Source organism: Mesocricetus auratus, unplaced genomic scaffold (genome assembly GCF_017639785.1).
Source record: "Mesocricetus auratus isolate SY011 unplaced genomic scaffold, BCM_Maur_2.0 Super-Scaffold_100011, whole genome shotgun sequence".
Taxonomy (NCBI): Eukaryota; Metazoa; Chordata; class Mammalia; order Rodentia; family Cricetidae; genus Mesocricetus; species Mesocricetus auratus.
This window is the reverse complement of record NW_024429195.1, coordinates 20882865-20910777: the sequence shown is the minus strand read 5'-3', so window position 1 is coordinate 20910777 and position 27913 is coordinate 20882865.

Genomic DNA, 27913 nt, shown 5'->3' with positions numbered 1-27913 from the left:
TTTATACTCTTGGTGATATGTTTGATGTTCAGATTAATAAAATTGTGGCTAGAAGGTAGGATAATGCTTGGATCAATGAGATCTTATGAAGCCCAGAATCCAAAACTAACTAATAACTTGATATTTTGTGGTGTGGATAGGTAACCTGTCAATCTTGTAATTAGCTTGTTTACTATTGATTCTTTAAAATAATATATATCCTTTACATTTTCTAAAAGAATGAGTTTAATATTATTTTAACCATAAGCTTTTCATTTGTAATTATTTTTAAATAATGTTTACACCAAAATTTTGTTCAAATTTGCACAAAAATTTGTTGTGATGACTCCAATGCATTTCCCAACCATGCTTACTCTTTTTTATACTCAATGAGAAAAATTTCTTTGTTGTGATATTCCTGGAGTATCCTTCATTGTCCATCATCTGAAATTTCTGTTAAACATGTGCCACATTACCTTGCCTATTAGCAGCCTGTAAACCTTTACATAATGAGTCTCTACAACTAAAATACCAGAGCTCTACCAGCTTGGGTTGGTTAAGTTCTCAGAGCTAGATACAGCATCTAATACAGAGAATCATTCTGCTCTCTTTTGTTTTCTTTTCTTTTTTTGTAATCAGTAATTTCATATATAACTTTACATGAATGAGAACATATGGTCTCTATTAAGCAACTTTTGATAGAAATATTCTGAAGATAAGAGTTAAGATCAAACCAGAAGAATACAATTATATTTGCTAGTGTCAAATCTGCTACAAATTCGCATACACTTCTGCTACACACTAAATATAGTAACTATGGTTTGTCTTGTGTTTATAAATAGTTTTTTTTAATTTGAATATTATCATGGTGTAGTTCTTGTTTCAATAGTTTCTTATACAAACTTATTCATTAGCTACAATGATAATGAAATATATTCATGTCAGAGATATGCAGTTGATGGTTAAATATTTAGTACTTAATAGATTTTTCTACCTGCTGCGTGTTGCAAATATGCTGATGTTTTCAATACATGGAGACAGCTCTGCAGCTATTTGCAAGGGGAGCCAGATGGCCTTTCACCATGACCTTTGCCCAATACTATTAGCATCCAAGGGAGCTGAGAAGCTCTGGCTCATTATCCAGAGCCAGATGTTTTCTATTTCTCTATCACTGCTGCTAAGTGGCAGCTAATGTCTGGCACAATGGGTATTTGCTTGAACCTATGATCCATGAAATTCTGTGTTTTAAAATACAAATACCACCCACTGACACAAAGTTTTTCTCATGCATTTGTAACTGAAACATTCTTCCTCTTTGGAAAGCCTGCTAAAAATTCAGAGGACTCAATTTAATAATTTCAGTCTTTTGCATCTGACAGGAAATAACAGTAAGAGAATGGTGATTACTAATAAAATTAGACAGGTGAAGTGATCTTATTTTTGAATTATTTCTTGGTAATATCAGTCATCCTTTATAGGAACTCTGAAAGATGAAACAAATCTCAATTTACACCCATCTATGTCCAGAGAAACTGACAATGAAATAGGAATGAGTACTGGTCATTAGAAAACTCCGTGTCATGTTGAATTTAATGGATTATTTGATTTTTGGTTCACGAAATCTAGTCTTGCTGAGCCGGAACAACTTGAAGTAAATGAACAGAACTGAAAATGAAGGCTTGAGCTATAGAAAAGAATATGTACTGATAAAACTAACTCATACATTCGTCTTGTTTTTTACTTGAACAAGCCATGCATAAACTCTGTGTATGTTGCAAATTATCAGAAGTGTGATTTTATTTTAAAATCCTCTCATAATGTAGTCATCTATAATGAAAAATCAATATGAAGAACTCTTAGTCTCACACAGACACACACACACACACACACACACACACACACACACACATATATATATATATATACTTGCTGTTGAATAATCCCTTTGTACACTGTGAAGATTTATCAATGTGATTGGTTTAATAAACAAGTAGACTGTCAAATAGCTGACCAGAATACTGTTAGGCAGGAGAGCCAAACTGAGAGTAATGGGAAAGAGAAGGGCAGAGTCAGGAGTCACTAGACAGATACAAATGGAGCAGGAGATGAATATGCCATTCTAATAAAGGTATTGCCCCATAAGGAGCATAAATAAGGAATAATGGTTGATTTAAATGTAAGACATACATAGTAATAAGTCTGATTTTAGACTGAGCATTTATAAATATTAAGTTTCATTGTGCTGTGCTCCTGCTGGCAGGACAGAAAAATGTCCATTTACATGTATATATGTATGTCTCTATGTATGTATGTATGTATGTATATATGTATGTATACATTATTAGAGATTGAAGAAAATTAATGAGTAGGGGCAGTCTCCTACCAAATTGATCATTTTTGTATATGTTTTTATTGTGTATGATTAAGTATGCGTGGAGGTCAGAGGATAACTTGTAGAAATCACTTCTTTTCTAGCACACACACAAACACATCTGCACTTTAATACAATGTTAAAACATTTATTAGACTGATGACTTCTGATCTATCAGAATTTATTTACTCATCCACAGAAGAATTTATTCTATATCAGATTGTAAATCTGTGGGCCAAATTCATCATGGAGCAATGTTCACCAACTATAATAGCCAATACTGTCTTAATCAAAGGACCATAGTTACCCACAAAAGGCCCTTCACAAGATGCTAACTTTGTAGTTTTTCTTTCTTTTTTTTCAATATATGTTTTTATTTAAATTAGAAACATGCATGCTTCAAATGTCAATCCCAGATCCCTCTCTCACCCCTCATCCCTTGTCCCTCCACCAATTACCCCGCAGCCCCTGGCCCAATGCCATCATCATTCCCCAGGGAGGTAAGGCCCTCCTTGGGGGGATCTCCAGAATCTGTCAATTCATCCAGGGCAGGACCAGGGCCTTCCCCATATGTCCAGGCTGAGAGACCATCCCTCCATGTGGAATGGGCTCCCAAAGTACATTTGTATGCCATGGTGAGCACTAATCTACTACCCAAGGGCCCAGAGATTTCTGAGGCCTCCTTACTGACACTGCATTCATGGAGTCTGGATCAGTCCCCTGTTGGCCTCTCAGCCATCAGTCTCAGGATGGAGAGCTCCCCCTTGTCTGGTCAGTTGTCTTTGTGGGTTTTACCAACACGACCTTGACCCCTTTGCTCATCCCTTCTCCATCTCTGTCACTGGGTTCCAGGGATACAGTTCAGTGTATAGCTGTGAATATCTCTCTCTGCTTCCATCAGTAACTGGATGAAGGCTCTAGAATGGTATATAAGGTAGTCATCAACCTTATCACCAGGGAGGGGCTATTAATGAAGTCTCTCTGCCATTGCTTAGTTTGCCAGTTAGTGTTATCCTTGTAGATCACTGGAGATCTCACTAGTGTCAGCTCTATCCTCAAAGCTATAATGACTCCATCTATTATGGTATCTCTCAACCTGCTCTCCTCTATTCTTACCCCGACTCAACATCCTGATCTCCCCAATGTCGTCTAGTCCCCTCCTCTTATCTCCCTCCCTTTTTCCTGGTTCCCTCTCATGTCCTGCCATGTTACCAATCAGTTCAGAAGAGCTTGCCTCATTCCACTTTTCTGGGGTATCATGCATATGTCTTGGGAAACTCTATATTTCTCAGAGCTTCTGACACTGGAATTGTAGGCTAACACTCCCCTGATCCATGTCTAAAATCCATATATGAGTGAGTACATACCATGTTTGTCTTTTTGTGACTGGGTTACCTCATTCAGGATGCTTTTTTCTAGTGCTGTCCATTTGCCTACAAATTTCAATATTCCATTATTTTTTTCCACTGAGTACTACTCCATTGTGTAAATGTACCACGATTTCTCTATTCACTCCTCAGTTTTGGGGCATCTAGGTTGCTTCCAGGATCTAGCTATTACAAATAATTCTGTTATGAATATAGTGGAACTGACATCCTTGTTGTGTGAATGAGCATCTTTTGGGTATATGCCTAGGAGTGGCATTGCTGGGTCTTGCGGTAGACTGATTCCCATATTCCTGAGGAATCTCCATACTGATTTCCAAAGTGGCTGTACAAGTTTTCACTCCCACCAGCATTGGTCATGTGTGCCACTTTCTGCACATCATCTCCAGCATAAGCTATCGTTGGTGTTTTTTATTTTAGCCAAGACAACACTTGAGTAAAATTGAACACCCTGAGATTAATCCACAAATGTACTAACATATGATTTTCAACAAAGAAATTAAAATTATGCAATGGCAAAAAGGTTGTCTTGCCTATCATTGGTTTTTTTGTTTTTCCATAGGAAGTTGAGAATTGTTCTTCAAGGTCTGTGAAGAATTGTGCTGGAGTTTTGACAGGGATTGCATTGAGTCTGCAGATGGCATTTGGCAGGATTGCCATTTTTGCTACATTGATCCTACCTATCTAAGAGCATGAGAGATCTTTCCCTTTCCTGATGTCTTCTGTAATTTCTCTCTTTAAAGACTCAAATGTCTTTCAATACAGGGCTTTCAATTATTTTGTTACTGTTACCCCCAAGGTATTTTATGTTGTTTGTGACAATTGTAAAGGGCAATGTTTCTCTGATTTCTTTCTCAGTCATCCTATCATCAGCATATAGTAGGGCTACTGATTTTCTTGAGTTGATCTTGTATCCTGCCACTTTGCCGAAGGTTTTATCACGTATAAGAGTTCCCTGGTAGAGTTCCATTATGTAAACTATCATATTATCTGCAAATATCAAAGGTTTTACCTCTTCTTTCCAATTTTTATCCCTTTGATCTTCTTTTGTTGTTTTATTGCTCCAGATAGAACTTCAAGTACAATATTGAAAAGGTATGGGGAGAGGCGACAGCCTTGTCTTTTTCCTGATTTTAGAGAAATTGCCTTGAGTTTATCTCCATTCATTTTGATATTGGCTGTTGGTTTGCTGTATATATCTTTATTATGTTTAGGTATGTTCCTGTTACCCTAGACCTCTCCATGACCTTAATCATAAATGGATGTTGGATTTTGCCAAAGGCTTTTTCAGCTTCTAGTGAGATGATCATGTGATTTTTGTTTTTAACTTTTTATATGGTGGATTACTTTGAGGGATTTTCCTATGTTGTACCATCCCTGCATCCCTGGAATGAAGCCTACTTGATCATGGTGGATGAGTTTTCTGATGTGTTCTTGGATCCAATTTGCCAGTATTTTATTGAGTATTTTTGCATCAATGTTCATGAGGGATATTGGTCTGAAATTCTTGTTCTTACTTGTGTCTTTGTGTGGCTTGGGTATCAAAGTTATTGAAGCCTCATAAAAAGAGTTTGGCAAACATCCTTCTGCATGTATTGCATGGAATAATTTATACACACACACACACACACACATATATATATATATATATATATATACACACATAGTGTAACAGACATTCTTGTTGTATGACTGAGCACGTTTTGGATATATGCCTAAGAGTGGAGTTGCTGGGTATTGTGATATACTTTGAGGAGAATTGGTGTAAGCTATTCTGTGAATATCTGTTAAAATTCTGTACTGAAGCCATCTGGCCCTGGTCTTTTTTTGGTTGGGATATTTTGATGACTGCTTCTATTTCCTTATGTGTTATAGGTCTATTTAAATTGCTTATGTGTTCTTGATATAATTTTGGCAGGTGATATCAATCCAGAAAGTTGTCCATTTCCTTTAAATTTTTGAATTTCTGGAGTACATTCTTTCAAAGTATGACCTGATGATTCTCTGTATTTCCTCAGTGTCTGTTGTTATGTCCCCTTTTCATTTCTGATTTTTTAAATTTAATTTGCATGTTCACTTTCTTCTGATTGGTGAGTTTGGATAAAGGTTTGTCTATCTTGTCTATTTTTTTTTTTTGGTTTTACGAGACAGGGTTTCTCTCTATTGTTTTGGAGGCTGTTGGTCCAGCCTGGCCTCAAACTCACAGAGATCCGCTGCCTCTTCCTCCCGAGTGCTGGGATTAAAGGCGTGCACCACCACCGCCCGTCTATCTTGTCTACTTCTCAAAGAAACAACTCTTCATTACATTGATTCTTTGTATCTTTTTCCTAGATTCTACTTTATTGAGTTCAGTCCTCCATTTGATTATTGCCTGGCATCTGCTCATACTGGGTTAGTTTGCTTCTTTGTGTTCTAGATATTTCAGCTGTGCTGTTAATTCTCTAGTGTGACTATATTCCAGTTTCTTCATGTGGACACGTAGTGCTATGAACTTTCCTCTTAGCACCGCTAACAAAGTGCCTCATAAGTTTGAGTATGTGGTGTCTTCATTCTCATTGAATACTTGGAAGTCTTTAATTTCTTTTATTACTTCTTTAACCCAGGAGTGGTGCAATGGTGCATTATTCAATCTCCATTATTTTGTAGAGTTTCTGCAATTTGGGTTGTTGTTGAAGTCTAACTATAAAGCATGGTGGTCTGATAAGATACACGGAGTTATTCTAATTTTTTCCTGTTGAGGTTTGCCAAGTATGTGATCGATTTTGGAGAAGGTTCCATCTGTTGCTGAGAAGAAGGTATATTCATTTGTGTTTGGATGGAATATTCTGTAGATGTCTGTCAAACCCAATTGGGTCATAATGTCTATAATTTCCTTTGTTTCTTTGTTAAGTTTCTGTCTGGTAGTCCTGTATACTGGTGAAAGTGTGGTGTGGAAGTCTCCCACTATAAGTGCGTGGGTTGTTATGTGTGGTTTGATTTTTAGCAATGTTTCTTTTATGAATGCTGATGCCTTTGGGCTTGGGGCATAGATGTTCAGAATCCAGACTTCATCTTGGTGGATTTCTACTGTGATTAATATAAAATGACCTCCTTCATCTCTTTTGAATGATTTCAGTTAAAGTCTTGTTTGTTAGATATTAGCATTGCTACACCTGCTTGTTTCTTGGTTCCATTTGATTGGAAAATCTTTTCCCAACCCTTTACTCTGAGGTAACATCTGGTTGTGAAGCTGAGGTGTGTTTCTTTTATGCAACAGAAGAATGGGTTGTGTCTTTGAATCCATTCTGTTAGCCTGTGCCTTTTTATGGGCAAGTTAGTAGCATTAATATTGAGGGATATTAATGGCCTTTGATAGCTCATTCTTGTTTGTTTTGGAATGGTTGTTGGTGGTAGCACTGTATGTGGATTTCCACCCCTTTTCTCTTTTTGGTGTCAGTAAAGTGGTATTATTTATTGCCTTTGTTTTTCTGGTTGTAGTTAACTTCCTTGGATTGGAGTTTTCCTTCCTTCCGGAACTTTCTGTAGGGCTGGGTGAGTAGATATATATTGTTTAAACCTGGTTTCATAATGGAATATTTTGTTATCTCCATCTATATTGATTGAATTCTTTGCTGGGTATAGTAGTCTGGGATTGCATTCATGGTCTCTTAGTGTTGATAGAATATCTATCTAGGACCTTCTGGCTTTCAGTGTTTCCATGGAGAATTCAGGTCTAATTCTGATAGTTTTTGCCTTTATATGTTATTTGACTATTTTCCTCAGCTGGTCTAAGTATTCTTTGTTTATTCTGTATGCTTGGGGTCTTCATTATTATGTGGCAAGAGGATTTTTTGTGGTCCACTCTATTTGGTGTTCTGTAAGCTTCTTCTACCTTCATACCTTCATTGGCTTGTCTTTATTTATTTTGGGAAACTTTTCTTCTATGGTTTTGTTGAATATGTTTTCTGCCCCTTAGAATTGGGTCTCTTTACCTTCCTATATACCTATTATTCTTAGGTTTGGTCCTTTCATGGTTTTCCATATTTTCTGGATATTTTGTGTTAGGGATTTATTGGACTTAAGATTTTCTTTGGTAGATAAAACTATTTCTCCTAGTGTGTCTTCAACACCTATGATCCTCTATTCCATCTCTTATATCTGTTGGTTATTTTTTCATCTGTAGTACCTGACCATTTTACCAGTTTTTCTATTTCCACCATTCCTTCAGTCTGTTTTTTTATTGACTCCATGTCAGCTTTCAACCTTTGTACTGTGCAGCGCCCATGCCACAAACTAGTCCAGGGTATCAGGAAAAGAATGACCTGACATCCAGCTATTTGTAGAAAATGCTTGTGCTTCTTTTATTGCCAGGAGAATGTGTGTGTGTTTCTTTATTTTGCAAGTGCTCTTATAGGAGGGAGCAGCCTTATATATAGTCTTACAACTCAGTGGGAAAACCCCAGGTAGAGGAGAGTATGTTTTCCTCATGCTAGATGTTGATGTCAGTGGGGCAATGTGGGGGCAGTAAGCCAGGACTTGAAAACAGGATGCACCTATGGCTATCAGCTGACAAACAATTCAGAGACTCTGTGGGGGCTGGGCCCCAATATCTCCCCCTTTTTTATTTTTTAAATTTTGTTTGAACTGTTTGATACTCTGATGAGCCTTCCATACAGATTTCTTTGGCTCTCAGGCCATGTTATAGGCTTTTGCTATTTTTCTCAGGGGCTTTAGTCATACCCACTCCTTGTAAAAAGTTTTTGGAGATGACTCACAAAATTGACCTTAAATTTGTAGCAATAACCAATCCTGTATAAATGCAAACAAACATTTATAAACAATATTTGGGAATGCAGGAGTCGTTCTTTCAAAACTACTTCCTGCTGTTAAGGGGAACTATTCATACCATACGGATCATGACAAAACTCAGAAATCTGTATAAGTCCTTATTTTCAGCATCTGTAAGGATGCATCATCTTAGCTGTTTTAGATGTTAAATTACCTGGGCCACTCTTTCCAGTGGTCTTGCTTCATCAATCCCTACTACTCTGTAAGGAAACCACAGATTTTTTATTTTCTGTAGAAACAAAAGCAAATTATTTTTCCCAAGTAACCTGTCCTTATATTTAAATTTAGAAGTCAAAGCATTTTCTAAATATGTAAGTTGGATTATTTCAGCAGCATTGATAATCCATTGTCTTTTAGTGGATTTTGTTTCTTTCTTAGTAATTCAACTGTTTAAACACAACACAACAGCATACAGTATCCAGACTCTCTGTGTATTTTCCATTCTATATACTTTTACTGTTTTCTTTGCTTTCACTTAATAACAGTACCTCATTTACTAACTGTTACCAATTTTCAATTCACCTATTTTCAATCCATCCTCCACCGAGGATGATCCCTCAGGCAAAAGCCATAAGATTTACACAATCCACCCTCCAACTGGGGTCAATCTCTCAGGTTCCACTTTCTTTCCCAACCTTGGTGTCAGGCGGAGGACTGGAGATTTAACTTGGTACCCCTTTCTAATACACCTGCATAGCCTTACTTGCTGGCCAGCCCTTGAGGGCGATCTCTCAGTTTCCCTTTATTTTCCTGACCTCAGTGGATCAGGTGAAAGTTTGGAGATTAATTTAATACACCTTTTCCTTAAAAGGTGGTCTCTCAAGCAAAAGCCTGGGATTTGACCATTGAATTTTACTATTAGAAGCTGAGGTACCTGTTTTTAATTCTTTTCTTTCTTGAGTCTCTCCTCTCCTGAGTCTTCTTTCTGGCCAATCTTTCCCAGTATTTCCAAGTCTCTCTGGGTTTCAGTAGGATCTCCAATAGCAGTGACCATGACACAAGCTAGTCCAGTGTATCAAGAAAAGAAAGACCAGATGTCCAGCTGTTTGTACTAAGAAAATGCATGTGCTGCCTTCATTGCCAGGAGAATGTATGTGGGACTTTATTTTGCAAGTCCTAAGAGGTCTCTCTCTTGTAGGAGGAGCATTCTTATATATAGTCTTACAACTCAGTGGAAAAACTCAAGGTAGAAAAGAGCATGTTTTTCTCCTGGTAGATGTTGATGTCAGTGGGGCAATGTGGGGCAGCAAGCCAGGACTAGAAAACAGGATGCACCTGTGGCTATCAGCTGACAAACAACTCAGAGACCCTGTGGGTGCTAGGCCCCAACAGTACTGTTTGAATTGTTTCTTGTAATTTTTGCTTCATATTTTCCTCCCTTTCTTGCATTTGTTGGATTTTTTGACTTATTTTTTCTTCCATTTCTTTAAGGGATTTTCTCATATCCTCTTTGAGGGCCGCTATCATTTACATGAAGCTGCTTTTAAGATCATTCTCCTCTGTTTCATTGGTATTGGGGTGTTCAGCTCTTACTGGTGTAGAATCTCTAGACTATGGTGGTGTCATATTTGTTTTTCTGTTGCTGAGTATGTTCTTATATTGCCTCTTTCCCATCACTTCTACCAGTGGGTGTAAAAAGAGCCTCTTACTCTCCTGGTGAGTAGGCAAACAGGGTTCCTTTCCAGTGGGTGCAACCAAATCCAATACTCTCAGTCCTCTGCCCTCTGCCATGAGTGTGGGCAGGAATAGACTTGCTCTCATTGCATGCCCCTGTTTACTTGTCCATTTGTTCAGAGGTAAGTTGACCTGGCTGCAGTCCCCAGGCCAGGGAATCCGAGAGAGGGCATGTAGGAGGAACTCAAGCCTAAGATGGGGACCCGGAACTCACCTCAGCCCTCTGCCCTGAGTGTGGGCCGAAATGGACCAGCTCTCTCTGATGGCTCCTGGTTGCATGGTTGTCTGTCCGGGGTGAGTAGACCTGGCTGTGCTCCCCAAGCCATGGGATCCGAGAGAGGGTCATCTGTCCCAGGGTGAAGTAGTTTTCCTTATAGAAGGAAGGAGTGGGTATGATAGACTCTGCTAAGACTCCAGCCACTCCCATCTATATACTGCTGCCAGCTATTAGGACTTCGACTCAAGCTGTATGTGAGATACAGAAATTTAACTGAACTGGGTGCTTCATCTGTACAGCTTTGGGAAAGTCATCATCCATGCTGGAATGTCATGTTTGGTGACAAAGCTGTTTTAGGTTACACATTCCTACAGGTTACCATTCAGACTTTTTTCTGGAGTCAACCTGGATAAACTCTTTGGATCATCAGGTTGCTGTTGGCTGGAACTCTTATTTGGCCTGTTTGAGGTACCATATCCGAGTGAAATAAATGTTTGTTAGAGCTTCCACTGAAACATTTATAAAACTCAAATATAAAGGCACCATTATGAAAAAAACAACTAAAACCCTGAAAAAGAAAGCACCTTCTTATGTTTTTATTTTCATTAAATATAGGGCTCTAGCCTTCAAAAACTAGAATGAATTTTCTTTTTGTTATCTATTAAATGTTAAACCAAGCTGTAAAAATATACTAATTTAATAGTTTGTAACAGTTATCATCTTGATAAAACATGGTATAGTAAAAGAAGCCAGACCCAGAAATAAGGCTGCCAATGTCCCTATAAAAAACAAACAAACAAAAAAACAAAACCATGTAACCATGGAATGAGATTAATACTTACTCTTAGCAGATGTATATTCAAATTTATGACAATGTCTTGACTACATATTATTGATGATGTATTTAAAACTCTGTTTCTTGAATTGAATACTTGCAATATTATGACTATATATGACTAAACTGACCTTCATAATTTGGCCAATGATTGAGTCTTTCCTGATGTTTCCTTTTAATTGAAATAACAATGTGAAGAATTTGCTTTCAGGGTGTATTGCCTTGTCCTTCAGACACTGATCAAAAAGTTAAATGCAGTGCTTCGGGTAGAACATGTCTTAAAAATCCTGAGGTAGATAGGAGTTGATTTCATATCATTGAGCACATAAAGAAGGAAGGAACATGGTAACAAGAATCAGAAAATGAACAATATGTGTGCCCAAAGAACATTCTTCCTAGTAAATCCATTGACCTTCTCAGTAGTGAATTAAGGCTCATTTTTCAATATATCTGTAACTCAAAGTCATCTTTGGGCTCCTTGAATACTCATTCTGTGCCTAGTACTGCCTTATCTTTGTCTTAGCATATTGCCTAAGTTTCAGTAGACAAAAAGTAAACAATTACTTCACTAATGGTTTTCAAGAGGTAGAGGGCAAAGAACAAGCATAGGTCTCACACAAGGAAATTAGCAGAGACACAGATACACTTAATGTTTCTAAGAAAATAGAAATGGATGTGACCTTTTAAACATTTGGGCTAGTTTGTTTACAGCTCTAAATGATTTTCTCTTTTTAGAAAGTTTTAGCTTATCCATTTTCCTTCTCAGTAATCAACAGAAAGAAAGAAATAATATTGGCAAGATTCTAATCACTTGTTTGTGTTGTCCTCATACTGTTCTGATTTGCATGTCCTTGAAAGCAAGGGTGGATTCACATAATAGAAGAGGTCTCAATGAAGAGGATTGAAGTTGGCATCAATTCATAGCAATGGCACAAAATATGTACTTATTTTTAAATCATTGGGCACTCAGTAGCTTTTCCCTCAACTCAGAATAATCCAGTTCATAGCTTAGCTCAAAAAAGATAAAACATGCTATTGAATGCAGTATGCGATGTTCTTCAACAGTTCTCATGAATTTTGGAATCACTGGTTGTATCTTCAAAGGTCAAAGAGCCAAGAAGAGTGGATCTATTTTACTGTACAGGTGAGGAATAAGGGCAAGGGAGAAGCAGGTATGATTGTAATGAGTGTAGGATATGAGGAAGTCTGCACCTACTTATCAGCAACTCTACACATGTATCTAATAAACATCTTAAACATTTACTTACAGGAAAAACAAATTCAACATTATCAAGTTCTGCATAAAATAAAGAAGATAGAACTTTACCTCTGTAGACATCTTCTTATGTCTAACATACTTAGTTTCATTAAAAATGAAAAGGTAAGGGAGAAGGGTAAAATAACAATAGGGATGTTTGAAAAAGTCACAAGAAACGATATCAATATTTTTCCAAAATTATTGCACATAGTGCATAGAAGTCTGGATATATATATATATATATATATATATATATATATATGTAATTTTCCTACTTGCACTGACAGTGTTGCCCTCCACCAAATAGCCCCAGGCTGTCTAGCATCAAACTTCACGCCAATTATAAAAAATCCCCTTTTGACATATGCAGGGAGATCCAAAAGATTTCCAAAAATATCTAAAGCTGTTGCTGTTTCCTTTGGTTCCCCTCCAGAATTTGAAGGTAAAGTCTTACTCTTGAACACATGTGTTTCAGATCCACAACCTGGAGGAGTCAAACCAGATATGATCTGACAGCATTCTACTAAATGATTATAATTTATAGTACTGGAAGGTGCTATTTAAGATGCCAAGGAAATGTATCAACTGATGATTCTTTCACTAAGCTCTGATATTTAAGAACCATGATGACTAGAATAGAAAGATGCTATAGTGGCACTAACATCTTGGTGGTAATCAAAAGCTCTCTCATTGGACTGAAGGTTCATTCAACATGAGAAATATTATTCCTGGTACTGTAAACCTAACCAACTACCTGAGGCTAGCGAGTTCATGAATATTAGATGATATCATACTAACCCCAATTTACTAAACCAACATAATTTGTAAGTGCATGGTACATATTTATACATGTGCATTCAGATAAGTACAACTCTTGCCCTCATCAATGCAATTTTCCATTAGAATATAATGGAAAATTACAGAAACTCACAAGCAGTCAAAATGTGGAGAACAAGCAGTAGTGGTAAGTCCAATCCTAATTGATATATCTGCATCATAAGTACTGTACTTAAGTATTAAGAAAAATAATGGAAGGGAAGGATAAATGATTCTAAGAGTGGGATGATCAGTAAACCTATTGTTATATCACTTCTCCTAAAAATGACAGGAATTCTTCACCCATGAAACCTCAAAAATAAGATTGCCTTAATCTGGACCTGAGGAGGTACAGCAGGGATGTGTCACGTCTGCTTCTCGGCCTGTGTCCGAGAACGTGCAGAGGGTGTCGGGGATTGACAACACAGAGACTCATTCAATGATATAAAGAAAACTTTAAACAGGCTCCAAAAAGGTTCAAGAAAACCTCCTGAGAAAAGCTCCCACCAGAGAAGCTTCTGCTCTCTCCTCTCCCCTGGCTGGTTCAGCTCTGACACCAGAGAGGGATGTGTGTGTGTGTTTGAAGGTGCGGTTAGTCTTTGGACAAGGTCGAGGTCAGGGCAATTTCTGTGGGAAGGCCTTTTCCAGGAACTTATTGCCCCGGGCATTCTGTCGTTTTTAGTAAACATGTTTTTACTAAACATTGTCTTACAGTTGCCTACTCCCAGGCAGAAGGGGAAGTGGGTCTCTGCTCAAGGTCTGGTGTTCCCACAATTCACCCCTTTTTATTTTCAAATGAGGCACTCCTGGCTTAGGTCAAGTAGGGTCACCGTCCCTATCCCGTCTTTGGGGGACCTTGAACCCCTGTCTTAGGTGGGAGGGGTCTTCCCCACAGGTTGCCCGTCGTCGGAGACACCCCAACCTTAAATCATCTGTAACCAACCTTCATGGCTATCGTGGCTATCGGGATTGCCATGGGTTAAGCTAAGCAATACTTGGTTATGGATCTCTTGCCTCTTGAACAAGGCACATTTGAGCTCGGCATAAAGCCAGAATGCCTACTGGCACTGCCACCATTTTCAGGACCCCCATTGACATAGCGCCTCTCCATCATCATACCCATCACCAGATCTGGGCCATAACATTCTACCAGCCTTCATCTGTTACAAGGGTAACATGCACATGATTTACATTCTGTTACAAGGGTAACCCACATGTGATTTACATTTACAATTTGATAAAGTTTACAATCGTTTCAAGATCTGCTCAGGAAACCATTTAGAAAGTGCACTTGCACAGATACATTGGGCACAATCATTGATGTTACACATGTAGCATTATGAAAAATATGAACAATAGTTGTCGCATTAGGACAAGTTGCATTTCTCCAGGAAAATACACTGGCCTAGTCATGATTCCAGAAACAGGAACCATCAAGTCTGATATTTCAAGTGACCATGTCCTGTTCAAATACTGAAAAGAGGCTTTTGCCACTCATCGTAGTCCATACCAATGTCCAAATGCTTTAAATGGGTCCTTTTTTCTCTGTTGGCTTCACGATGAAAACTCATGGGTCCGGAAGGTTGATGCAGCAGGTCTGTTGAGAAACTGGAAATCTCGAACTGACTGTTTTCTTTCTTTCTTGGGCTCTAGATTCGATGACATCAAGGGTCAGGAACACTGATTTAGGAGATCTCACTCAAACTGGCTTAGGTAGGCTCCCATGGTCTCAGGTCCAGTTTTTCTCTGCTCCATGCATCTCACTAAATGGTCTGACAGCTGCCGAAGCTTTATTCTTTTCCTGCAAGAAAACACAAGCATGCCCTCGACCCCAAATTAGGGTCTTCTCCACTGTCTAGTGCATGGATGTCTCCATTTGACCTGAGCAATGGTTGCTCAAGTTCCATCATGCCAGAATCTGTCTGAAGCTCCCTGGCATTCACATTATAAAATTTTTAAATGAGGAGTGTATTATTTGATGAGTCATGTGGGGACTGGGGGCATTATTCCCCCTTTTTTATTTTCTAAAAAAATGTTTTTGAACTGTTGAAGCTGGACCATAACAGTAGAAGGATTTGTCTACCCTCCTTGGTTAACTATCTAGGTAAATTGGGATAACTACTTAGATTATTTGTAGATGCCCATTAAAAAGGACATATCCATTAAATATTTCCCCAAAACTTCTGAAAATCACTCAAAGATTATAAACTATACTGTGTCCAAATAACTTTTGAAAATTATTTGAAGTCTGTGAGCAGTCTTTCCCAATCTAACCTGTAGAGCTCTCAAGAACTGACAAGGCCTCTTTTGCATCTTAAATTTTTCTGTTAAAACATTAACAGACTGGCTGGATGTTCCTTTTTGCTATATATAAAGCAATCTAGGTAGCTTCTGAACTATTTTTGAAGGGATTTAAGTATCCTTTTAATCATATAAGCAGTTCACACTCACAAATTCACAATCACATTTCATACATACCGGTGTGGCCACACCATACATTCAGAACATACATGCATCTTTCAGTCATCCTTTTTCCCTAGGTCATGATTAGTCTGTTGCAATGAAGCTCCCTTAATTGAAATCTATGTAAAAGAACAACTCCAGCCAATCCTTGAACTAAAAGGGTTAAAAAGTCCTGTATGTTCTTTATCATTCCTCCATTTGAGCTACAGTCATGGGGTACAGCTGTACCTACTCCTTGTAACTCTGTAAATGCAAGGTGGAGAGGCCAGGCTTTTGGCCAAAAGTTTTTAGAGATGACTCACAAAATAGAACTTAAATGTAAACAAAATTTTTCATTCCATATACCTTGATTCTTTTCTTTTTAGTTACTTAATACCAGTACCTCTTTACTGTTACCAAATTTTTTTGCACTGCTGTGTACATACAAATATTATATAATGTAATTTATGTAAAGAAGTGCATGCTTCTTTATGATACATTTAAATATTTACGTTTTACTCATATAGAATATATACATGTGAAAATGTGGCAAAACTAAGTGAAAAATAAGTACACTACAAATTTTTGCATGAAAAAACCCTATAATGTATGAATGAAATATATTATCAATGTACATGAATTGTGTGTACGTACAGTCTTTTCTTTAAATACATATTAAGTTTCACTACAAATAAGGAATACCTCACCCCTCTGAGAGCTTCTTTTTTTTTTTTTGGTTTTATGAGACAGGGTTTCTCTGTATTGTTTTGTTGTTTTGGAAGCTGTTGGACCAGCCCGGTCTTGTAATCACAGAGATCTGCCTGCCTCTGCCTCCCAAGTGCTGGGATTAAAGGTGTGGGCCACCACCGCCCAGCTTGTTACCAATTTTTTTTTTCGAGACAGGATTTTTCTGTACTATTTGTAGGCTGTCCTAGAACTTGTTCTGTAGACCAGGCTGGCCTTGAACTCAAGAGATCTGCCTGCCAGTGTCTCCCGAGTACTGGGATTAAAGGCGTGTGCCGCCAATGCCCGGTTATTCACCCATTTTCAATCCAACTTTCAACCCAGTGTGTTCCCTCATAAAGGCGTGTTGGGATTAAAGGCATATGCCGCTGGGATTAAAGGCATATGCCACTGGGATTAAAGGCGTATGCGGCTGGCAATCTCTTGGGTTCCCCTACTCCCTGACCCTGCTATCAGGCTTAGGAGGGGGAAACTCAGAATGTCTAGTTTCTGACTTTTTAATTTCATTGGCAGCAGCCGCTCCCAATGTATTATTGGTGTTATAAAAATTGATGAACAGGGAGCTGGAATGACTAACTGGCATCAACATGGGGAGGAATCCTCACCAATGCCCATATTTCCCTTACCTGAGTGTTCAGCAATGGTTGGATCATCTTTATCATGGTGAGCATTACTAGTATCCGGAGTAGTATTGGGGTCGACATGCCTGATGTAACGTTCGGGGACCCAAATGGGCTTCTCACTTCCTGGAGGGAAAACACAAACAGCCCCTCGGACCCTAGCTAGTAGAGGAGTGGGTGACTGCCATTTTCCTGTGATCAAATCTTTCCATCTGACCCATCCCAAGGACTGGGAGGGTTTGTTCCAATGTCTCTCCATAGCAGACAAATTATTACGGTCTATGGTCAAAAAATTTAAAATGTAAAGTATGGTGGATAACTGAATATTGGGGGAGGTAACATACTCCCCCTTTTTTATTTTCTTAAAATACTGTTTGAGAGTGGCATGGGTGCGCTCCACAATAGCCTGTCCCATGGGGTTGTGAGGAATACCAAAAGAATGGACAATGTGATGTTCCCTGCAAAAGGCAGCAAAGCGATTGCTGGCATAGGCAGGGCCATTGTCCATTTTTAGGGCATCGGGAACGCCCATGTAGGCAAAGGCCTGCAGGCAATGAGAAATAGCATCTTTAATCTTCCCTCCTGAGTAGAGAGAGGCAAAAATCAGTTTAGAATACGTATCCACCGAGATATGCATGTATTTTAGTTTCCCTGCCTGCGGCAGGTGAGTGACATCCATTTGCCAGAGATGGTTGGCCCTAAGGCCCCAGGGATTTACCACCTCATTGGGAGAATTATGATAAGGGGCACAATCAGGGCACTGAGAGGTAATCTGTGTAGCTATGGATAAGGGGCACCCAGTGTGAAATTTGATGGAGCGGGCATTTAGATGATACCGCTCATGGAGCTGGTAGGCAAGCTGTTCCTGAGTAAATAAGACCCTAGGGCGGGTCAAGGAGTCAGCAATTTCATTGCCCTGGCAAGGGGTCCTGGAAGGTTAGTATGTGCATGAATAAATCCCACATAAGCAGGGTGGATGTGCTGCCAAATAAGATGTTGGAGCTGAACTAATAAGGAATGAAACTGGGAGGTTGGAAGAACATATGGAGAAGTTTCTAAACGTCTAACAATGTTGGCAACATAAACACTATCAGTATATAAATTAAAGGGCTCTCCCTCAAACTTTTGGAAAGCCATCAAGCAAGCAAACAACTCAGAGGCTTGTGCTGACATCTGCCCTATGGGTACCCTCTTCTGCACCTGAGAAGAAACCACCACCGTGAAACCCTTGGAGGAGCCATCTGTAAAGACTGAGCGAGCTCCAACTAGAGGGTTCTCCTTTAAAATCTTGGGAAAGATCACAGGGTGTTGTTTAAAAAAAGACATCAAGGGGCTATTGGGATAATGGTTATCAAACTGGGTGCCTGTAGATGTAATAAACAGGACCCACCCATCATGGAAGATCTGCAAATGTTCCACCTCCTCCTTACCATAAGGAAGGATAATTTTATCAGGACTCTTTCCAAAGGTTTGAATGCTAAACTTGTGCGCCTTCCACAACAATTGTAAAATGAGATCATAGTAAGGGGTCACTACCTTCTTAGGGGAGGCTGACAAATGTATCCAATAAATAGGACCAGTCTGCCAAAACACGGCAGTGGGCGAAAAGCTAGATGAAAGTACAACCAGAACAAGGGGCTGCCCATAATCTATACGCCGAAGGTGGGCTTGCTCTATACTTTTTAACAACAATTGTAGGGCTTCCCTGGCCTCTGGGGTAATCTGTCTAGGGGAAGTTGGAGCAGGATCCCCAGGAAGAACATCATAAAGGGCTTTAAGAGCCCCTGTTTTAATAGAAAGAGAAGGGTGAAACCACTGCACCTCTCCCAAAAATCTCTGCAAATCATGAAGTGTTTTTAAATTTGAACAATCGATCTGGAGTCTTTGTGGCTGGAGGCCAGTTTGTTGAATTTGATGACCCAAATAAGTATAAAGTGGTCTCTTTTGGATCTTTTCAGGAGCCAAAACAAATCCTCAGGCCTCCAGAAGCTCCTGTAGCTCTGCAAAGGCTATGTAACATTGTCTTTCTTCGGCCGCGGCCAAAAGAATATCATCCATGTAGTGGATAATGTAAAGATCAGGGAATTTACATCTGAGGGGATCTAAACAGGCAGCTACATAAATCTGGCATATAGTTGGACTATTAGCCATCCCTTGGGGGAGCACCACCCCTTGGAAGTGAAGGGCAGGCTCCCTAAAGTTAATCGCAGGAAGGCTAAACGCAAACCGAGGACTATCTTGAGAATGCAAGGGAATAGAAAAGAAGCAATCCTTTAAGTCAATGACAATCAAATTCCAGTCTCTAGGAATGGCCACAGGCACAGGCAAGCCAGGCTGCAGAGCCCCCATAGGCTGCATGGTCGCATTCACGGCCCTCAACTCTTGTAGTAACCTCCATTTCCCTGAAGATTTTTTAATTACAAATATTGGGGTATTCCAAGGGGATGTGGAAGGAACCAAATGACCTGCCTCCAATTGTTCTTGAACTAACTGGTGAGCCGCCCTTAGTTTCTCCGCTGGTAAGGGCCACTGTTCCACCCATACCGGATCATCTGATAACCATGTGATGGGTATGGGGGCTGGCGGCACAACAGTGACCCTCATCAAAAATGACCAAAACCCTTCCTATCCCCTGGGGCCCTGGTCTCCAAAGGGAGGTCTGCCACAGGGCAAACCTCTCCCTGTTCTAGTTTACCTAGTTCCCTCCCCGGGCTCCAGCCCCTCCCTTGCGTCATCTGGGGGCCCCTGCTTTTAGACTTGGGTGCCTGGGTGGTGAGGACCACTCCCATTTCTTGCATGAGGTCCTGTCCCCAGAGGTTAATAGGGAGGCCAGGCAAAACATATGGCTGGAAAAGCCCTGTGTGGCCCTCAGAGTCTTGCCACTTTAGGATTCTGAGGCTTTTTTGGGGCACAGCCTGTCTTATTCCCTGGAGGGTCACTGTCCCTTCCTCTTTCGGCCAGGCGGAGGGCCAGAATTTATCTGAGAGGACAGAAAAATCTGCCCCAGAATCTAAGATGCCCCTAAAGGACTTGCCTTCTATCTTTAATGTAAGCTGGGGGCGGTTCTCCATAGTGGCTACCCAAAATGCTGCCGGGCCGGTACTTCCAAAACCTTGGTTGCCCCTTTTCTCTTTAATTTTTCTAGCCTCACAAGGAGCTGTAGGGAGGAGGAGTAACTGAGCAATCTGTTCTCCTGCAGGGATGGCAACAACCTCACTGCCCACTGATGTCATTATTTTAATCTCCCCCTCACTATCCTGGTCTATAATACCGGGATGTACCTGGATGCCTTGAAGAATAGTACTGGACCGTCCCAAGAGTAGTCTGACCATGCCTGAGGGCAATGGCCCATGCACCCCAGTAGGGAGGGCCTGGATCCCCATTTCCGGTGTTAGGATTGCCTGGGCAGAGGGAGCGAGGTCCAATCCTGCACTCCCTGAGGTGGCTCTAAGGAGGTCTGAGATATGAAGGGGTTGCTCTGGGGGAGAAAATGAGTCCTGTCACTGCCCAGAGCAGGGGTCATTGCCCCGTACACATTGGTTTTTGGGCCCTGGGGTGGGGCCCTCCTCCCGTTTCCCTGATTATTATTAGCAGGAAGGAAATTTCCCTCCCGGTCAGTTTTAGAGTAGCAGTCATTGGCCCAATGATATCCCCTTCGGCAACTGGAGCATAAACCTGGTCTCTTGAGACCTGTAGTACTATTTTGAGGGCACTCTCTACGGAAGTGTCCCTCCCTACCGCAGCTGAAACATGTTTTTCTCCCTCCCAGAGTAGGTCTTTCTTTCCCCACTTGGGGCCGAATAGCAGCAGCTAACACTTGGCCCTGGATGAAGTTCCCATCAATGTCCCTACAGATCCGGATATAGTCATTTAGACTTTTATTGTGATAGGGGCGAAGGGCTTCCTTACAATATTTATTTGCATTTTCAAATGCCATCTGCTTGATGACTGGCATTGCAGGCCCAATGCCCCCAAATATTCTTTCTGCTACCTGACTGAGACAGTTTACGAAGTCTTGAAAAGGTTCGGAGGGTCCTTGAAGGACTTTGGACAGATGATCCCCTCCTTTCTTGGAAGGCAATGCTTTCCAAGCCCCTTGGGCCCCTGCTGCCACTTGGGCATAGACTGCGATGTCATATTGCATTTGTTGCTGAATGATGGCGTATTGACCACTCCCGGTGAGCATCTCCACATTTCTCTGGGGCTGTCCGGCCTGTGCATTTCTTTGGGCTGTCTGGCTGCATCTTTCCTGAAACTCACCTCTCCAAATCAAATAATCTCCCCCTGACAGAGCTGCTCTGCAAAGCTGCTGCCAATCGCCAGGTGTCAAATTAAGAGACGCAAAAGATTCCATTAAGGAAAGTGTAAAGGGAGCCTGTGCTCCATAATTTAAAGTTGCCTCTTTACGTCGTTTTATATCCTTAAAATTTAAAGGGTTATGATGCCGAATGACCTATCCAGAATTGTTCAGATCTGGAACTTCCATTACTGGGGCCACCACCGGGCAGCATTGGACCCCTCCTCTGGGTCTTCCCTCCAGGTCTGAGAAGGACTGGGTTATCTCATAGGAGGAGTCCCTTTTTTCAGAGTATGGGGAAGGGTTTCTCTCCCTGTCCTGTCTTTCCTTAATTCGAATCTTTTTTAGTTCTTTTTTAAGGGCCGCGATCTCAGCAAGTAACTGTTCCTTTTCAGACTGTGACGAGTCTGAGTCTGAGCTACTTCCATTTTCTAGGTCTGATAGAGAAGGATATAACTGATTCTGACCGGAGTCCTTCTTTTTGGGTTGCGCCCAGAGATCTCTACCCGTTTTTTTATTGTTACTAAGAGACTCCTCCTCATCCACACTAACAATGGAGCCTCTAGTTTCAGTCACGGTCTCTTCCTCACTCTCTGCCCCTGAACTCAAGGAGGCTTGAGTCTCAGTCTCTTGTAACTCTAAAAAAGCCACTTTTGTGTCCTGAACTACCTGGTGGTGATGAACCTTATCTGTCAAAAGTGCTCCCCTCACTAATCTCCATAAGGAGAATGTCGTAGGGGGCAAGGATCAGATCCCTCTTTTCGTAAAAGTCTAAGAAGATCACGGCGAACCTCCTTCCAATCTGGAATATTTAAGCTTCCCCCAGTAATGAACCATGGACTGGCTCGTTCGATGGATTTTAGAAAGCCTTCTAGGGTTTTAGACTTGACTGCAGTCCCATGTTCTTTAAGTAACTTTTTTAGTTGATACTGTAATGATTCTAGCTTCCCGGAACTATTCCCCATAGTTTCTTAACCCCGTCCACTTACCTCGCTTTCACGATCTCGGTAGGACCTCCAATTGTCACGTCTGCTTCTTGGCCTGTGTCCGAGAATGTGCGGAGTGTGTCGGGGATGGACAACACAGAGACTCGTTCAACAATATAAAGAAAACTTTAAACAGGCTCCAAAAAGATTCAAGAAAACCTCCTGAGAAAAGCTCCCACCAGGGAAGCTTCTGCTCTCTCCTCTCCCCTGGCTGGTTCAGCTCTGACACCAGAGAGGGATGTGTGTGTGTTTGAAGGTGCGGTTAGTCTTTGGACAAGGTCGAGGTCAGGGCAGTTTCCATGGGAAGGCCTTTCCCAGGAACTTATTGCCCCGGGCATTGTATCGTTTTTAGTAAACATGTTTTTACTAAACATTGTTTTACAGTTGCCTACTCCCAGGCAGAAGGGGAAGTGGGTCTCTGCTCAAGGTCTGGTGTTCCCACAGGGATGGGCATTATCTGAAATACTACAAGCAACTGATGAATGCTGAGAGTAGGAGAAAAACACACAATATGTCTTTCCAATAACAGGTGCTCAAACAAGAAATCATGTACATAAAAATCACACAAAACATACCAGGCAGGTTGGATTTATATGTTTTCATATCATTTATGTTTATATATATCTTTATATGCCTATGTCTATCATCTATACTTATATCTGTATTTATCCATATCTTTATCATCTATGTATCTAACCATCATGCTATGTGACATTGAAAGAAAAGGAAATAATGTTTTTAAAAGAGAACAAGGAGGATATATGGAGATGAGTGGCAGGGAGAAAGGATAATGTAGTTCTATTTTAATTTTTAAAAAGTTTTTAAACATTAATAAAAATTAAAATGTTTCCCCTTACTTTCCAATTTGTCACAAGCAGATAAAAATCATGCCACATCCTCTATCAACCTTTTAATGAGTATATTAATAAGTCAATGTTCACAGTATTTACTACAAAAGGAACTTGCTTCCAAATAGCTTGTGAGCTATAAAATGAAATGAAAACCTAAATTTATTCTCTGTTTATTCTAGCGTTTTCTTACAAACCACAGCTAATCAATTCTAATTTCAGGGACTCTATGAATCATTATATACTTTTCTGCTGGTTTGTTGTTGCATTTTAAAATATCCTTTAGACTGTATAATTCTTTCATTTTACTATGTGCAGTTTTTCCCACCTGTCTTATTCACTCTTGTTCATTTCAGCTCTCTCTCCCATCACGGATGTTTAGATTGTGACCTTATAACAGGTACTATTACAAAAATAATCAATAATAGATAAATGTTTTAAACAAATTTTCATGCTTTAAAGATGTTTAATGTTTTCATATGAAGAAATTTCTGAGAAAATAAACTACAACATGACATGGATGAAAACAAGGATAACTTTTCATGAATGTCATGTGAAAACTGGGTTATACAAAAGAGACCATGTTACACATGGATCCAATATTAAGATTCTGATATTCTCTCACAGTTATAAGATTTGGAGTGTATAATAGGCATTTGAGATAAATGGAGATGAGGGTGTACCAATTATACTTGTGTTCAGATTGTGATTGGAAGGAAGGGGGAGTTGCTACAGACATCAGTGGACCCTGAGAAAGTGTGGTTGTTCTTCTCAATGATGATTATGCTTTACTGGAAAGGTAAGGGGAATGTGTGAAAAATGCTTGAGATCAAGGTAGACGAGTAGAGTCTTTTTCTTTACCATACACTGGATTCTCTGCACTTGCTCTTAAACACATGTTAACTTTCTATCAATTCTAATCATGAGCATCCCGGACCTAAAAGATCCTTTGAACTCTCAGGACATAGCATCTGTCTGTTTCTGCATGACTAAGGTCTATTACAATTCAATATTTGTATTCATTTAATTAGATAGTTTTAATTTTCAGGGTCTTAAAAGATAGGACTCTGGAGAAGGAAGTTTATGGACTATTGGTACAGACTCTGCCCCTTTGCTGGCTCATCTGTATATCAGTTTAATTAGCTCTGATTCTAACATCATATTTTGTTCCCCTCCCTTTGCTGCAGGAATTTAATACATAAAATGGTCCTTTACATATATTTAAAGGAATCTCGTTTTCCATTCAGAAACTGTCTTGATGCATTTAAAAGGGTCACAAAGACATGGCACAACTGCAGCTCGTGTTCAGCATTATAACACATAAATATTAATGACTAATTTTACTCACATAATATGAGTAAGCTAAGCATCAATCTAATCAATTTAAATAAAGGATGACTCAAAACTTCACAAACTTACAAAGAACAAAATACAGTTGCTATGAATTCCTAAGGGTATCAACATCACTTTTCCATATTAGAGAACCAGTGATAATCACAAACACCTAGGTTGTATTTTGTATGTGTGTACTGGAAAGAATTTGCAGAGTTGAGGGGATTTATTCAACACATGCACATGAGGCAAAGCTTGAAGCTGTAGGTCTGTTTAGTTCAGGCAGGCTTGAGATATTGTCAGAAAATGGAGAGAATTGTATTTGTAATTGTGTCCTAGTGAGGAGGTTCAAAATCAACTGTTGAAAGGTAGTCCTAGTTTGTGTTCTTTATCAATGACAGGAGCACATTTATCAGTGACAGGAGCACAATGCTGACAGATATCATGACAGTATTTTCTGGAACCTACTTGTTCCAGGTTGAGAGGCTTATTAACCTCTACTAAAAGATCACAGAGTAAAAGAAGTAGCTTACAAAATAAGGAATGGAGAGAATTTGGGTGCTTTGAATATGTCTATTTCAGTCATTCACACACCCTGTATTTACTCAAGTGAGGTAGACAGAGTTACTTCCCTTTAACAGAAGTTGACTAGAAATGTTTTGAACATAGTCTGGCTGCAGAGCTAAAAGCTATGCAAAAATCATTGAGAAAGAAAATAAAAATGATACTAGCAGGTAGATTCTTTTCTCCTTAGGGTACAGATTTCAAAGGTGGGAACATGGCTCAGCACAAAGTGAAATGGCACATGCAAAATACAGATTTTTCACTCATATAGAGAAGGGGAGTCTCTACGAAGGAGCTTATAGACTATGAACTCTATTTGATTTTGCTCTATCTTACCTCGTAATTCACTTCCCTTCCCATTTCTAGTGGTGTACATTTGTCTATGAGTCCCTGCCTTGGTAGGGATTGGAATTCAAGTTCAATAAGCATTGTTTGGCTAGGAATAGGGTCTCAAAATACTAACAGAGTTTTGTTGCTATTGTAGACAGCATTCCTCCTAAGAACTGTAATAATCACACTACTGGGCCTAGTATTTAAGTATGCTACCATCTTCCATTATCAGAAATTTCAACCTTAATTAGAAGCATCCTTCATCACTGGAAATGCAATGCCCAAGCTCCCTGGCCTGGAGCAGATATGCAAGGTAGCCACATCCAACAGAGAAATTTCTGATTTTAAGGCATCCTAAACTGATAATCAGAGCCTGCATTGGTTGCCTTATTGTTTCACTTGACTATTATAACCATCTCTTATAAATTCCAACATATATATATTGGATATTTTGAGACAGTGTTTCTCTGTGGCTTTTCAGGCTGTCCTGGAACTAGCTCTTGTAGACCAGGCTGGTCTCAAACTCACAGAGATACACCTGTCTCTGACTCCTGAGTGCTGGGATTAAAGGTGTGCACCAACAATGCCTGGCCCCATTTTACATTTTTTATCTTAAAAAAACAAAAAACCCCAAAACTTTAGTTTTTTGAAAGGTCTGCACAAGTTATTTTTGTCTTTGTAAAGTGATTTTATCTTTTATCTTTTATTTTACATCCCAACTACAGTTTCCAATCCCTCTTCTCATTCCATTTCCACCCCTCCCTCGCCTCTGCCCACACCCTGATTCGATTCCTCCTCTTGTTTTGTTCAGAAAGGGGAAGGCTTCCATGGGTGTAAACAAAACATGACATATAAAGTTTGTTAGGACTAAGCTCCTACCTTTGTATTGAGCCCATATATTTCTATCATATCACTTCCTATTTCTCCCCATTTGCCCCCACATTTATAACAATTTCCCATGAAGCCAACTTTGTTTGCTTTCACTGGATCACAATCAACTTACAAGGGCTACTCTCATAGAGAAAATTGACTCTCTCTCTCTCCAAGCATCTAACAATTGCCAGTACTTCCACTGATGGCAGTGTAACTTTGTGCTCATCTTTCAACTGTATACTGGAATTTTGAGTCTGGATTGATTTTGCAAAGTTCTTTTACATGCTATCACAGTGAGTTTACATGTGCCACTGCCCTGTTGTGTCCAGAAACATGTTTTTCTTATAATCTCCCAACACATCTGGCCCTTAAGTTCTTTATGATCCCTGTTATTAAATAATCTTTAAGCCTTAAGATGAAACAAGTGTCCATTTTAGGAGCACTCGGGGTCTTTTACTTTCTGTGCATTGACCAGTTGTAGATTTCCTGACCATTATATACTGCAAATGGAAATTTCACTGGCAATGGTTGAGATATGCATTAGTTTATAGATGTAATGATAAGTCATAAGGAGTCAGTTTAATCCTATGAAGCTTCCATGTCCTTAGCAGCTTGGTTTGTCCATCTTATGTGACTCAAATAATTGGTATATTCAACAATATGGTCTTACCAACATTTTCTGGAGGGCAACAAAGAAAATGGCAATAGCCTATAATGTTTGTTAGTCTATGTGAACTTGCTGGCCAGCATCCCCAAAAGAAGTAAACCTTAAAGCTAAAAATATACAATGGAAAAAAGAAAGCCTCTTCAACGAATGGTGCTGGCATAACTGGGGCTGGCATGTAGAAGAATGCGGATAGATCCATGCCTATCGCCATGCACAAAACTTAAGTCCAAATGGATCAAAGACCTCAACATAAATCCAGGCAAACTGAACCTCTTAGAAGAGAAAGTGGGTGGTATCCTTGAACTAATTGGTACAGGAGATATCTTCCTGAACATAACACCAGTAGCAGAGACAGTGAGATTAACAATTAATAAACGGGACCTCCTGAAACTGAGAAGCTTCTGTAAGGCAAAGGACACAGTCAGCAAGTCAAAAAAAGCAGCCCACAGAACGGGAAAAATATTCACTAACTCCGCATCTGACAGAGGGCAGATCTCCGAAATTTACAAAGAACTCAAGAACCAAGTCTCCAAAACACCAAAGGATCCAATTAAAAAGTGGGCTACAGAACTAAATAGAGAGTTTTCATTAGAGGAGTCTGAAATGGCTGAGAGGCACTTGAGAAAGTACTCAACATCCTTAGCCATCCGGGAAATGCAAATCAACACAACTCTGAGATACCATCTCACTCCTGTCAGAATGGCTAAAATCAAAAACACCAACAACAATTTATGCTGGAGAGGATGTGGTGAAAGGAGGACACTCCTCCATTGCTGGTGGGAGTGCCAACTTGTTCAGCCACTTTGGAAATCGGTATGGAGATTCCTCAGAAAAATGGGAATAAGTCT